The 10,330-nt window shown below is 46.1% G+C and overlaps 1 long non-coding RNA gene and 3 other non-coding genes across 4 annotated transcripts; 3 read left to right on the forward strand and 1 right to left on the reverse strand.

Annotated features, from left to right (window-relative positions):
- On the forward strand, nt 2,100-2,172 carry TRNAK-UUU. The gene has a single exon. It is a non-coding gene; the product is annotated as a tRNA-Lys (tRNA).
- Nucleotides 4,985-5,057, forward strand: TRNAF-GAA. The gene has a single exon. It is a non-coding gene; the product is annotated as a tRNA-Phe (tRNA).
- TRNAK-UUU lies at nt 5,810-5,882 on the reverse strand. The gene has a single exon. It is a non-coding gene; the product is annotated as a tRNA-Lys (tRNA).
- On the forward strand, nt 5,908-7,102 carry LOC106509343. Its single transcript, XR_001306801.2, has 2 exons — nt 5,908-6,183; nt 6,292-7,102. It is a non-coding gene; the product is annotated as an uncharacterized LOC106509343 (long non-coding RNA).

Below are 10,330 nucleotides of genomic sequence, written 5' to 3' on the forward strand. Positions count from 1 at the left end.
CCAGTTTGACACCCCGCACTTCTTACTCCCCTCTGCCCCCCGGAGTGGTTGTATAGGTGCTTGGGTGGACACGGAAGAGCTGCTCAGATTTTGTTTTCCTTTCCTCTAGGAAGGAGGAAACTGACAGGACGTTGCTTTCAAACTGCTCCTTATCACGTCTGTATCCGCCAGTATCTCTTCCCTGATCTTGGGTCTGCTTGGATCCAAGTTCTTCCCACGCGCCTTGCGCCGCTCGCCTTTTTCTTCATCCCAGCCCTGTCTCTTCTTTTTTTTTTTTTTTTTTCCCAACCTCTTTGCACGAGCAGCTGGCGTCGGAACGTGTCTTTGAGGGTCAAAGGGACCCGCGAGCCCGGGCTCCGCAGGGGGAATTGGGGGCCACCGAGCTGCCACGTGCGAGGCGCCGGGCTGCACAGCCTCTGCTGGACCGCTCTGTCTCCAGGGCGGCGGGGACTCGGAGGTGATGGCGACAGCCCGGGCCCCCTCTCAGCCAAATAAATCCTCAATTTCCGCTTGGCCCAGCTAGTTTAACCATAACAAGGACGTAGGACAGCTTCTGGAGATGGTGGCGGTGGCGGAATGGGGTGCGGTTGGAATTCCTTTCTGCCTTCTATCTACTCTAGGGTTACGAAATCTAATAGAGGACGCCCAATTAAGTTTGAATTTCAGAGAAACAATGACAATTTTTAGTATAAGCATGTCCCAAATATTCATGGGACATACAAATGATATATTCTTTTTTTTTTTTTGAAATTCAAACGTAATATTTTTATTTGCTAAATCGCAAACCACTGTTGGACATCAGATCCTTGCACCGCTCTGAATGGATGCGCCCTGCCCCGCAAAGATAGTCAGAAACTAAGTCAGGACGAACGGGATTTCAGAAGAAACTGGAAGTTTCTCATTCTCAGCATCTCTTAGGTTTAAAACTGCATTTGCGTCCATCAGCTGATTTGTTCTTACCACCACCGGACATCTAGATCTTGGTGGGGATTACCAGGAATCACCCAAGAATCAGGCTAGCTCCAGGCTTCCAGAGTTGTCCACACTGGCCTAGGGTGTGGGTGGGGGAGAGGGGGATTTGGAGGCTCTGGACTGGATCCTTAAAAAAAAAAAAAAAAGCAAAAAAACTTAACGACGATGAGCCGCTCCATTTAAGGCAGTGCAATGGAACACATGCTTAGGGAATGCTTTCTTTTCTCCATCCCCCAGGCAAGGGCACGGGGAGAGAGGAATGAGATATGGCTCTCACATTCTAAAAACTTGAGATGTGGTAAAAAGGCAAAATGGAGACCAGGGATGGTGAGGGTCACCAAAGAGCTTCCCCGTAGGTTAATTTGAGTCCTCAACAAAGTTCTTCGGGAGGACGAATGGCAAGAAGTGCAAGGGGCGGGGGGTGGCATTCCAGTTAGAGGGAACACCGGGTGCAAAGGCCCAGAGCATTGAAAGGCACGGCAGGATCTGTTACATGTAAATAGTGACTTGTATGGGAAAGAGGTTGGGGGAGGTGGGTTCAGACAATGAAGAGCGCCGCCACCGCGCCTGCGCAAAGACCAGTGGCCCAGGTGGGTGGGGACCTGGCCCGAGCGAGGGGCCAGGGCTCGGGGGCGGGGCGCGCTTCCCGAGCTCAGAGGGGTGGTGGCTGCCATAGCTTCTGACCGGAGTTCAGGTCGTCTCTTTCAGTTCATCTGTTTCGTGGGAACCTGGCATTCGGACAAAGAACTGAGACGTGATGCTTCTCGGAAGAAGTGGCAGCCTGATACCTTTAACACTAAACTGTGGTCGCCAACCCCGTACGGTTTAAGGGCAAGGAATCACGGAGGGGTGAAACAAGCGGCTTCTCCTCTCTCCGCAGGGTTTTGCAGAGTTTTGGATTCACATTTGCCAAAGGGTCTCTAAATAAAATGGGACGTGTTCTATTTTATTCAAGAAATCTGTTTTCCATCACAGAACGACTTAATTACCTTCCTTCCACACTTCCTACTTCGCCTCCTTGTTCCCGCGGGATCTGTGGCCGGGGGCTCGTTAGGCATCATGCCCATTAGCTCGCAGAGCAAACGATGACATAGCCTTCATTTATCGGAGCAGCTGCTTTTTCGCGAGCCCGGATAGCTCAGTCGGTAGAGCATCAGACTTTTAATCTGAGGGTCCAGGGTTCAAGTCCCTGTTCGGGCGTTGCCGCTTTTCCTTTTTTAAACAGGTGCTTCAGAAGTGAAAACCAGCTTTAGGGGCCCTGCATTGTGGTGGCCGATTTCCTTTAGCATAGGGAGTAAAACGCTGGAACGGTACCTTGCGAGTACAAACCACTTCCCAGAGAAAAACCCGGCAGACGCCACTGGCGTTTGTGCAAAGCTCTCCCGGAGCGCTTCGCTCTGCACTGTAAATAGGCAGGCTTACTCTGCAAATTGGTCTCAGGAACAGCTGCAGTTAAAGAAAAGGGAACTTGACGCCTTCAGGAAGTCCCTGGGACTCCCGCAGTCGCCACCTCCCTTCTCTGTTCTGTGAGTGGCCCCGGCGGATCACTCTCTCTCTCTCTGGGTTCCCTCCTACTAGGTCCCTGCGGATTGTGGCACGGATCCTGCACCCTTCCGCTCTGCCTTACTACTCTTCTAGAGAATATTTTTGTACTCTGAAAGGGAGGAGATCACTATCTAGAAACTGAAGCACCACACAGAGCAATTCCCCCTCTCTGCTGGGGTCAGATTTCTCCCCTCAGTCCCAAAGTGTGACCGGGAATCCGGGGAGAAATTGAAGTTGAGTGGCAGCTTCTGCTGGTGGGAGAAAGAGGGTGCATATTGGGAAAGATTGCATTCAAGGGACTTGAATGGGATAGGTCCTGGAGTTTGAAAAACAAAAAGTTCACTCCCACCGACCACAATTTAATAAGGAAAGCATTTGGCTCTATGAGAAGTTTTGAGGAAGTTGGGTTGGGGACCCAAGGGCTCAGGCATGATTCATCAAGACTAATGTTCCCTGTGGAGCCAAGGGTCCGGGTGCATCCTTGCTTAGCTGGTGCCTGAGCCTCTCTTTCTACAGCCAGTAAAGGAAAGAATATAGACCTTGAACTCATTAACAGGATGAGGATGTGGCCTGACTGAATCAGCTACCCTCTTAGCTGATGGACTATGGTACCTAAGGTACCCAAAGAGTGCTGATTAGTGGGGCAGGGCCAAGAGAAGGTAGCATTCAAGTGGGAGGCAGGACCTTCAGCCTCCAAACTGAATGCCTCCAAACTGAATGCCTCCAAACCCTGCTCCTACACAGTCCCAGAATTTTCTTCTCTCCAAAGCACAGCTTCCTCATCAGGAGAAAGGGAGTAATACTAATAGTATCCCTTATAAAATTGCAGTGACTAAATGGGATAACTGTTCTTGCACAGGGCTTAGTAGAATCTTTGCCCCATAGCGAGCATTCATTACATTATAACTATTATTATTAAAGAGCTTTCAGTCAAAAGACACATTGAAACAGGTAAGGAACCATTTCAAAGAAATATGTCCCCAATATGTCCAAGATCATGAACACATACTCATGTGACTTGTGTTTACTGGTACGTATGGAGGGGACAGCAAGCAATTGTCACTGACCCAAGGAAGGGTGGGCTTCTTTCTTGGACAGAGTGAATCATGGGGTGGCATTCCAGGGAGATAAACAAGGTAAGGGAGCTGAAGTAAACACTAGGATTTTTCTTCTTCCTGAGGGACTCCCCTGGAAGTGATCAAGTCCATTTTTTTGGCACCCTTGAAAAATGGAGCCTCTTAGCTCCAGTCATTTCTTGACTGAACTGGAGCAGACTGGGATGGGAGGTTGGGGCGGGGGGATGGAGCCAGGTGGGGGTTGGTGCAAGGAGAGGACAGAGGAGGAGGGACTTAAGATCTGATTCTTTCCTTCTTCCTCTCAAGTCCACTCTCCCTTTGAAAAATCGAGGAGAAAAACAACAACGACAACAACAAAACACCAAAAATAAAAAACAAAAGCACCAATTAGGTTCTCTCTCCACCAAGACCCTTCCAGCTGGGTTAATAGATGCAAACTGTTGCATTTGGAATGGATAAGCGATGAGATCCTGCTGTATAGCACTGGGAACTATATCTAGTTTCTTGTGATGGAACATGATGGAGGATAATATGAGAAAAAGAGTAGATATATATGTGTGACTGGGTCCTTTTGCTGTATAGTAGAAGTTGACAGAACACTGTAAACCAACTATAATGAAAAAAAATCATTTAAAAATAAAAATAATTGGAGTTCCCGTCGTGGCGCAGTGGTTAACGAATCCGACTAGGAACCATGAGGTTGCGGGTTTGATCCCTGCCCTTGCTCAGTGGGTTAAGGATCTGGTGTTGCCGTGAGCTGTGGTGTAGGTCGCAGACGCGGCTCGGATCCCGCATTGCTGTGGCTGTGGCGTAGGCCGGCAGCTACAGCTCCGATTTGACCCCTAGCCTGGGAACCTCCATATGCCGCAGGAGCGGCCCAAGAGATAGCAAAAAAACAAAACAAAAAAACAAACAAAAAAATAAAATAATAATTTAAAAAAAGACCTTTCGAGCTTTGGAGCAGGAGTAGTTCGCTGGTTCTGGACGATTTGGGAGCAAAGTAGTTATTTAACTTAAAAATGATCATATCAACCTTAAGTCAGGGGTGGGGATTGAACGACGACATGTAGAGCACATTGTGGGCACAGAGCAGGCACTTAGTAGGGTGCTGTCTTTCCTTTTATTAGGGTCCTGGTCCTGGGAAGAGATAGACAAAGCCTTAGGGAGACAAGGAAAGGTAGCCTGGGACAAGGCAGAACGTGAAATTTTCCTCACATGACAGGACTGAATTTTCTCACTCACTGCCCTTGAAACCTCAGAACTAAAAACAGTACAATTTAGAAAGTTACATGGAAAAGGTGACTATGAAATTGAAGAATCTTTCTTATCCCACCCTCCCCTTTCCTTTTCCTTAAAATTTGTTTAACAGGGCCGAGGGGGTTGTCACCTTCGCCGAAATAGCTCAGTTGGGAGAGCGTTAGACTGAAGATCTAAAGGTCCCTGGTTCGATCCCGGGTTTCGGCAGGGCTTTTTGCTGATACGTGATTGGACAAAACTGGAGTCTGGGGTCCCTTCCTTTCATCTCAAGAGGCTCACCTCCTTCCCCCTTCCCAGTGTGCCCTTGCACCTGTACCACTCACTGAAGATACTGAGAAATCACACATCACGGCGTGATCTGCACTCAGTCGCATAATCAGTCCACTTATATACTACTGGGTGTTAGGTAGCAGCACGTGGCATGACAATTCGTAGTGGGGTGGCCAACACATCCGGTTTACAGGGTGAAGGTCGTGGGTTTGATGCCAAGTATAGCTTCTGCTGGGCTTGCAAGTTTTTCTCATTGAAGACAGGCTTCAGTTACGTTGTCTATACTCTGAAATATCTTTTGGAGTCAGCTTTCTCACCTCGCTTTCAAAACAGTGCACGAACTATCTTTTTTTAGTGCCAAAATCTGCACACTTACTGCCAGGAGCATTGCTGTCGTGACTCTGGTCCTGGCTGCAATTTTCTTGTTATGTGTTTATTGATGTTTTGAATATGCAAAAAAACCCTACATGTTAATTTTCAGGAAAAAATATCCAAAGGCAAAATATCTATCATAGGAAGGTTGAGAGAGAAAACGCTGACATTGGAAGAGAAAGCTGTCAAGCGTTTTCCTTACCTTCACCTTTTCCACAACTCTAAGGGGCCGGAATCAACTGTTTTGCATAACTGCACACCAGCTGTGCGAAATTGGTGTGAATACACATTGAAATTTGGGGGCTTAAAACAACTTCCGCCCGAACAGGGACTTGAACCCTGGACCCTCAGATTAAAAGTCTGATGCTCTACCGACTGAGCTATCCGGGCTCACGAAAGTGAGTTTTCTCCTAGTCTATCCGCAGAAAATAGACCACGTGGCCCTATTCTTTCCCTATTGGATTAAAATTCCGAGTTCTTTTGTTGGTTCCACAAAAAGTGAAACTGCGAAATCAAGATCGAGTAGGTGTTTGGCGGCAGGCTTTTAAAGTTTTTATTTTATTTTATCCTTTCGCAGACAAATTATAAGGAAAGCAACTGCCTGGCAGACCCTGCTCCCACCCAGGCAGCGCCCCCGCCCCTCGGGGCCTCAGGGAACATCCTAGGAGAAATTCTCCGGATTTGGGACCAGGTGAGCAGCAGTATTTCTCATTCTAATCTTGGTCTGGGAAAAGCCTCCGAACGTCTTGTGGGTGGAGCATTATAATAATTGTTTAGATTTCCAATCTTTATTTGTCAGACCCCATCTAGAACCAAGACCCAGTCTCGGTCCTCCGTGAGGCGGGAAGACACTAAAACGGAAGCATCTCGCCAAGCGCTTTGATGGTGGGAATCCAGCAAACACCAGAAATAAAAGTTCGCCACGTCTTCAGGGGGTGCTGACGCCCGGCTGAGCTGCAAATGGTGTCTCGGCCCCTGAAGACTTGTGAAGAGAATGCTGAGCAGAGGGAACAGCAGAAGAGAAAGGACGTTCGCTAGGGAATCCGAGCATTTTCCTTGAAGCTCCCATCGAAAGGTTTTGATCAGGCTGGATTTTCTATTTTTAGCAAGTCCTATTACCCTGGCCTGCAGTGTCCTGAACGAACCAATGTGGACAAAAACCTGCTGCCTGCCATTTCAGTGAACTATCCTTGCTGCCTACAATTCCAGTAAACAAGGAAGGTTGCCCACCATCAAGCCATCAGCCGCCACAGCTTCCCTGTTGGTGTGCCCTTAGGGGAATTCAGGATGGAGAAAAACAGGATACTGGCCTTAGATAGTTAAGATGCATGCCAAAGGAATAATTTCAATGAGTCCAGAGCCTTGCATCTTCCCATACCTAGAAAGGCACTAAAATAATTAACTTGAGATATCTATCTTTTGTGATTAGCAGTCATCTTTTGATGTGTCACTACATTTGTTTTGTTTTGTTTTTTCCTTAGCAAAAACTCCTAATATATCCTGGCTCCTCTTTATCTCTTTGAAACAGTGCCTCAGAGCTATCTGAGAGGCTGATTTCTAGGCTATCAACCTTGGAAAGTCCCTGAATAAAACACAACTCTCAATTTTTAGGTTGTGTGTGTGTGTTTTCCTCGTTATCCCTAATGAGCCCAGTTTTCATTAATCCTGCTTCTTCAATGCCAGGTCATTCATTGAGGCATTGGCTAAGATCCCTGAAAGGAAAGAAATCCTATGTAGTACAGCCTCATAACCATTTTAACTGTCCCTGGAGTTCAGAGATAGTCCACTCTGTGGGGAAAGGATGATGCTTGCAGTGTTTGATGGACAGATGTATCTGTGTAACTGAGCAGGACCCATGGGGCCCTGTCCTCTGCCTGCCTCTTGTCTGTAGAAAAGCTTTAGTTTCCCAGGCCTCCCAAGAGTCACACAAGTCTAGCTCAAGAGTTAAGAATTGGAGGAATGTGAACACACAGTAACAAAAGCTAGCAGTTGGCCCAGGAGAACTGGTAATAATTTAAACAACAGTTCAGCCATAAAGGAGTCACAGAATCTTTAGTTCCTCCCTGAAGGACATAGATAACAGTGTCTGGTGCACATTCCTAAGTTGTTTTGTGGATATTAACACCACCACCAGAGGGGGAAAAAGTAACTACTTGATGACCAGACTACAGACCTGACACAGCTGCTCCATCTTGAGCAGTACTGAATCTATGGCTTGCATAATTCCAGAAAGTGGATTCAGGGAAGTGGAAACAAATGGACCCTGGAGTAGTTGAAGATGAACTGGGCCTAAAATAAGATGACTCTAACCAGACCGCCACATTAGCAGTTTCAAAATGATTGTCTGCGCCCTTTGTGCTGTTCTGAACTTACCCTCCACCTGCACCCTGAAACTTCCTGGTTTTTCGCTATACAACCCTTTCCCCCCTAACTGGCAACTTGGAGACGGTTTGGGGGACACGAGTCGGCCATTTCGCCAGGTCGCTGGCTTCCTGAATAAAGCATCTTTCTTTTCCACCAACCCTCGTCCCTTGAACATTGACTTTTGAGGGGAGCTACTGACCTGAGTTCTGTTCCAGCTCCTGCTGGTAACATTGGGAACTCTGAGCAAAGTTTAAAAAATAACTCACTATGGAAAAATATTTATATTATGTTAAACAACAATGACAAAAGTGCCAAACACAATGTATGATCTGTGGAAAAGTCAAAGGACGTGTATATGAAAGTATATCCTCTAATTATATATGTTCGTATCCTCCTTGTTGGCACATACCTAAGAGATGTTTAAGGATAGAACAATTTAATAAAAATGACCACTTTCTGAGGAATGGCAATAAAGTATATGAGAAGAAACTTCCCTTTAAGTACATCTGTATGATTGGATTTTTTTATTACTCAATGAATTGATTACATTTGTAGTTGTACAATGATCATCACAATCCAATTTTATAGGATTTCCATCCCACAACCCCAGCGCATCCTCCCACCCCCAAACTGACAATTGGATTTTTTTTTTTAAAAAGCACATATTGTTTTCATAATAAAATAAATGAAGAACAAATATAGTCAGATGATTCTCTCCTTCTGGGATCACAGAGGTAGCCCTTCAGATCCCAGCATCCCTGATCCTGTGCTTTCCCCAGATCCCAGCAGAGACAGGTGAAAAGCAAATTTCCTTCTCAATAGGAGGTCCCTCCATGTGTCAGGGTTTTAGAGGGGAGCTCCTGATGTCAGGGAGGAAGAACTTTCCCCCTCTATCCTTCGTAGTTCTTCTAACTGGTCTAAGAATTACATAGACCTCAAACAAATTAACAGGAGAAAATCCACCAAAGTTTTGCAGTTTTTTTTTTTTTGGCTGTGCCCAAGGCATGGGGAAGTTCTTGGGGCCAGGAATCAAACCCGCACCACAGTAGTGACCTAAGCCACAGCAGTGATAATGCCAGATCCTTAACCCACTGAGCCACCAGGGAACTTCCAAGCAAAAGTTTAATAACCTGTATACATGGAGACATCCGGGAAAACTGAATAACTCACCAAAATGGTTGAAACCCTCACCTCAAATACCATCTTCAGCCAACGCCAAAAGAGGATAGTGAGTCATCTGGGACCTCAGAAGGGAATTGACATGAAAATGGGAAAAGCAAATGTTTGGTAATGTGATGTTTGCTGGGCCATGCAGAGACCCTGGGTCACAGAGAGGAATTTTAACACGGAGACTTTGCTAGATCCCTCCCCTGTTCTGCACACCTCCTTCTTCCTGTAGTTACCCGTGATGATGGTTCCTTTCCCTTCTGGGAACAGATCCTGCATCTACATTCTTTATGCAGTTGCAGGGAAGGTCAAACGTCAACGTTTCTTCCTGAGTCTTCTGGGCCTTGAATGTTTTCAGCTCAAAATAATCCACCTGCTGGAGAGACATTCTGACACGGTAAACTTTGCTCCTCTTCACTGCTATTGAACAATCACAAATGAATTAGATGCGATTGTCACTAATTAAGATGTGGATCCCTAAGAATCATAGAACAAGTCTGGATTCAACCAAAGAAGCTAAAATCAGTCCCCGCTGAAAAGGAGCTGCCTGTATCATGGAGTCGATTCTGGGGGAAGTTAGCTTTTGGCCTAAACTCAGCTTCTTACCACAGTTCCGGGTTCAGGAGAGCTGCTAGGTGCCGCTTTGAATGCAGTGTGGAAGAGTGTGAAATGTTTTCTGTTCTCCTAGGGCTAGATTGACAGGAGTTGAACTCAGAGAACAAAAGTCTCAAACTGTGTGTAATCGGTGTTAAAGATGTGGAACTGGGCTGCTTAGCATAGAGCTAATTGGAGCAGCATGTACTTTTATTTAACAAACAACAGTTTTTTTTTCATCCTATGTTCCGGCCCACCCATGTTCCCCGACTTGAAATGCCGTCCTCTTCCTACTTTATTTTATTTTATTTTATTTTATTTTATTTTCCCACTGTACAGCAAGGGGATCAAGTTATCCTTACATGTATACATTACAATTACATTTTTCCCCCACCCATTCTTCTGTTGCAACATGAGTATCTAGACAAAGTTCTCAATGCTACTCAGCAGGATCTCCTTGTAAATCTATTCTAGGTTGTGTCTGATAAGCCCAAGCTCCGATCCCTCCCACTCCCTCCCCCTCCCATCAGGCAGCCACAAGTCTTTTCTCCAAGTCCATGATTTTCTTTTCTGAGGAGATGTTCATTTGTGCTGGATATTAGATTCCAGTTATAAGTGATATTGTATGGTATTTGTCTTTGTCTTTCTGACTCATTTCACTCAGTATGAGATTCTCTAGTTCCATCCATGTTGCTGCAAATGGCATTATGTCG

This window comes from Sus scrofa, chromosome 2, assembly GCF_000003025.6.
Source record: "Sus scrofa isolate TJ Tabasco breed Duroc chromosome 2, Sscrofa11.1, whole genome shotgun sequence".
Taxonomy (NCBI): Eukaryota; Metazoa; Chordata; class Mammalia; order Artiodactyla; family Suidae; genus Sus; species Sus scrofa.